Consider the following 5,149-nt stretch of genomic DNA (forward strand, 5'->3'; position numbering starts at 1 on the left):
GAGGAAGAAGGCTAGAGACATGGATGATGAAAATGAGTTTCTCTGGAAAGAAGGGGATGTCCTAGAGATGGTTCATATCATACCTGATAGTGAAAACCGTCAAGCAGGGCGCGGCATGGATGAACCTATCATGGTTAATAGTCAAGATACCCCAATTAAAAAAGACCGAAAGAAGGAGAAGACAGCACAGAAAGAGGGGAATCGGGGTAAGGCAAAACTTGGGAGCATTGAAAAGAATGTCAAGTGTGGTCTAAGGCAATCCAAACCAGGAAAGCAAACACAGTCACCATATTTGGTACCATGGAGAACGAGGAGGAACATTTTGAAAAACTAAACATTCCGCAATCCGACAAGCTGAAAGCATTGGATGCACTTGCATCTTGGTAAGGTTCCTAACAACTTTAGGCTTTGGAACCTGTACTATTTCTATTCAACGAAAACTTGTTGACCCTATTGTTTTGCAACGACAAAGTAATTGTAAGCGATGGCTATTACATGTGCAAAGAAAATTTGATTACAGTTTGTAATCCTATAGGATGGTTAAGTTCTCCAGTAAATGACAATTGACATTTTTTTTTTTTGATGTAGTTAATTATGAATTGAATTCTAATCTAGATCAACTGTTTTGTAGGTTATTAATGTATATACTGATTATCTTAACTTACGTGACGAGGCTAGGAGGAAAGAAGGGAAAGGAGCGTCTGTTTGCATTTTTAGCCATCTATACGTAAGAGTGTGCCGATTTCTTTATCTTTAGTTGTATAGCTTAACTTCCACAAAGTTTTTTACGATTGATTTCATTTCTGTAGCAAATTCTATCTGAACTCGGCTATACAGGTCCGCTTCGGTCTCGAAATACGTACATCATCTACATGTGATCCCAACTGCAGATATACGAAGAGTCATCATTCCAATGTGCGTCTCGAATCACTGGATTCTTCTTGTCATCGATATGTTTAAGAAATACTTCGTCTTGTACAACTCTATGGAAGAATGCATGTTTTTCCCAATGGCGCAACCACTAGTAAGTGCTTACCGACTTAGCTTAATTCAGTAGAACATAAAAAATCATAACGTACTAATGAATGATCCATAGGTTCGATACCTTATTCATTTTTTTGAAAGCGTAAAGGAAGTGGGTATAGGTGCATTTCAATTTGAAGAACCATTTATTCGGCCCATACAAAGAAACAGGTGATGTTAGTCAACACTATACTTGATGTTATTCGCGAGCTCGTCTTTGTTATTCACCAGTACTTAATTCATGAATTTGTTCTGTTTTGTAGCAATGATTGTGGGCTCTTTGTTTTCAAGGAAATGGAATGCCTCAGTCGTGATGTTGTTCAAGATTTCTCACAGGAAGATATTTCGTCGATGAGAAGTACTCTATTATCTGAGCTTCTAGAGGGGGTGTACGGGCGGGTCAACTTAGAAAAATCAGACGATGAGATAGAGTAGACTCAACTTTGGAAAACTCCATTATCGATGGGAAAATTTGAATGTGTTATGTAATGTATTTGGTTAGCTTAATTCTTGTGGGAAGTTCTTTTAAAGTACAGATCATTTATCCCTTACCTTGATGTAATGTGGTTGACATGTTCAGCAGGAAAAAATGTAAACATGTTCATCAATTTTGGTGTTTGTATGTCCATTGTGTGCAAATTCCGTGTCTGTCGTGCCATGTTCATCAGATAATAGTGGTTGTAAACGAAAGGAGAGTATAGGGAGTAGTCATTGATGGGATGGTGTTAGAGGTGGTGATTTAAGATGTATAAACAATCCAAATAAAAGGCGATCTCTAAACTTCGTTAATTTAAATGTATGGGACCTATTTGTGGGATCCATTGATTGCATATATGTCTCCCTTTCATCTTTGACCGTTTGTATCGTATGAAATTAAGTTGGACATGTTGAACTGGTTAAATTTTTTTTTTCAGGAGAAGTTGACCTTTATACTTATTATGTCGTCAGGTTTAAAATGAACCGAAGAAGTCGACCTTCAAGTCGGCCTATTAACTTCTTATGCCAAAAGGTTGCAAAATGCAGTAAAGAAGTTGACTATCAAGTTGACCTGTTTACTCCTATTTACAACATGTAGCAAATTGCGATGTAGAGGTCGACCTTTAAATCGACCTACATACTTATTATGATGTCAGGTTTAAAACGCACTAAATAGGTCGACTTGAGAGTCGACCTGTTTACTTATGCAAACAGGTTTTAAAATACACTGAAGAGGTCGACTCTCAAGTCAACCTCTTTACTTCTTTTTACAACAGGTTGTATAATGCACTGAAGAAGTTGACCTCCAGGTCAACTTGCGAGTCAATTTTTTTTTTTTAAGTATATAACCAGCGTTGAAACCCTTCCTCTCTCGAAACCGTACACCCTAACCCTCGAAACAAACCCTCACACCCTAACTCTCTATGGAATGCCTCACACCCTCACACCCTCGAAACCCTTGAAACCCTCAAAACCCTAACGCCCTCACACCCTCAAGACCCGTAAAACCCTCAAACCCTCAAGACACTCATACCCTCAAATCCTAAAACCCTCAAAACACTCATACCCTCAAACCCTACCGCCCTCACACCATCAAACCCTCAAAACCCTCATACCCTCAAACCCAAACTCTCCAAAAAACCCTCACACCCTCCAATTTTCAACATGGGTCCAAATGCATCATAGGGAAGGGGAAGAAGCAGAGGTGGGTCTTCCACGGCTAGCCTTGGCTCCTCGAGGGGAAGAGCATCATCAAGGACAAGGGGGCGATCCTGCGAGGGCGGCGACGGCGGCACAAACCCTGAACCCTTATCCGAGCCCTCCCAAGTCGGATTAGGTTGTTTCCACTCCGACGCAGAACGAAAGCTCTTCCACGAGCTAGGCAATTAGGAGATCCTATCAGGCTGGTACGTAGACATTTGTCAATTAAGTAAATACGAAATTGGTTCCTATTTTCAGGCCCAAGGGTGGAACTCCATAATAGATTTGAATACCACCATATATCCAAACCTAGTTCGTATGTTCTACGCACATATGAGGTTTTCAGAAGACAAGCTCACCGTAGAATCGTATGTGAAATCCACTCTGATTGTACTCGGTAGGGAACTTTTTTGTGAAATCCTAGGAATTCGAGACAGTGGTGAACCAATCTTTTTTTGGGCGAAAAAGAAGCTTGAAACTTATGGTGTTGATAAGGTTAGTATATATACTTCTATGTGTGAAGACTATCAACCCGAAATGAAGGTGGTACGTCATCACCTACAACCCGCTGCTCGTGTTCTTCACAAGATAGTCGCCCACAACATCACTCCCAGAGGTGGAAGCTTGGACTCCGTGCGTCCCTTTGAAGCGTTCATCGTTTATTGTCTCATCGTGCGTTGAAAACTTAATCTTGGTCACATACTCCTTAGTTTCATGTCTGCAGCCATAACTCGGTCCAAAGGCATGAACCCCTCATTGCCTTTTGGGATGATACTTACTCAACTTTTTTAAAATTTTAAGATACCCCTTTAAGGATGAAGTAAGTAAGGATCCATCCCCTCCGTTTGACGTTTCTACCTTGAGGAAGATGATGACTGACATTGATGAAGCCGGTCCACGACCTCCTCCTCAAGAACGTCTAGGTTTGACTGAGGAGGTCTTCTTGCAGCAAATGACGGCGCTCCGTAATACCATGGCCACTCAACACGATGCAGTGGTCAGGCACATGAGACAACAAGACGAAGCTATCGACGCCGTGAAGACAAGACTCGAAGATTTTATCCAGCAGTATAACGAGCCTGGTGAGGATGATGATGAGGATTAGGAGTAGATGGAACATCTTCAGTACTTTTTTCGGTCTATGGGCATGTTTTTTTTCAGTATCTTTCTAGTTGTTGGCATGTACTTATCTTATTTTGGTTTCAACTATTCTGTGGTGTTTAAAATACTCTTTCATTGGTATCAGGTGTTTAGTATTTTGTTGGTTTCTATATATGTTTGTGGCGTTTGTTGGATGAACAAGCAAACTCTTATAACAAATTTTCTTCACAAAATTACACAGTATAAACAACATCTCTACATTAAGTTCTAACAATCCATCCCACTACCTCCTATTCCTCCAACCACAAAAAAAAAAAAACACTGGGCTCCGGGAATTCAGGGGGCAACAAAAAAAACCAACCCATGGCTTGAATATGTACACCCCATCAATATCCATAAGTATAAAAAGAATGGAAGCTGGCAGGATATACCTAGCAAAAGAATGGAGCTGCGAAGGACACACCGGACCTACAAAGAAGGTTACATCGATCAATTAAGTAATGGATGGATGTATTATGGAATTTAGCTAGTGATTAATAATTCAACACGTATAAACCACAAACCTGTCCTGCGTAGGTGCGGTAGGCTCGATGCGAGTCATATTTGCTGCACGATTTACTAGGGGCGGAATTTTTAAATGTTCTTTTATTATGTCCTTGTTGACCACATGTTTTACAATTGTGATGTGCTTCAAATTGCAGACCTCTCTCTATTCGAACCTTTTTTGGTCGTCCTGGCTGTCTTCTTACTCGTGATGGTAGTACCAATGACAGAGGTTGGGAAGGCTCCGGCCATTATGATCTATCTAACGTAGGATGAAGCACGTCCTCATATGTAGACCGATAGTTAGAAGCCAAAAACCAATCCCAACCACTATTTAACACTAAGAATAACTATTTACCACTCCTAACCACTATCTAAACACTAACAACCACTAAATACCAATCAGAACCACTATTTAAACACTAAGAACCATTAAATACCACTCTGAACCTCTATTTCAACACTAAGAACTACTAAATACCACTCTGAACCACTATTTAAACACTAAGAACCACTATTTAGTTAAATAAAACCATTGTTTTAAAACTACAGAACCACTAATTATCACTAAGAACCACTATTTACCCCTATGAACCACTATTTATCACTAAGAACCACTATTTATCCCTATGAACCACTATTTAACACTCGAAACTAATAATTTAACAGTAAGAATCACTATTTAACACTATTAGCCAGTAGTTCAAATCTACAGAACCACTATTTCACACTAAGAACCACTATTTAGGCCCCCCAACTACTATTATAACACTAAGAACCAATATTTATCACTCCAAACCACTGT

At 39.8% G+C, this 5,149-nt stretch overlaps 1 long non-coding RNA gene across 1 annotated transcript; it reads left to right on the top strand.

Moving 5' to 3' along the window:
• The first annotated feature begins 774 nt into the window (after nt 1–774).
• LOC143849411 (uncharacterized) lies at nt 775–1,824 on the top strand. The gene is made up of 3 exons (XR_013235665.1): nt 775–1,024; nt 1,097–1,194; nt 1,287–1,824. It is a non-coding gene; the product is annotated as an uncharacterized LOC143849411 (long non-coding RNA).
• Nucleotides 1,825–5,149: the final 3,325 nt, after the last annotated feature.

The sequence above is a fragment of the Tasmannia lanceolata genome, unplaced genomic scaffold, assembly GCF_043159265.1.
Source record: "Tasmannia lanceolata isolate RefF3 unplaced genomic scaffold, GAP_Taslan_0.1 ptg000018l, whole genome shotgun sequence".
Classification (NCBI taxonomy): Eukaryota; Viridiplantae; Streptophyta; class Magnoliopsida; order Canellales; family Winteraceae; genus Tasmannia; species Tasmannia lanceolata.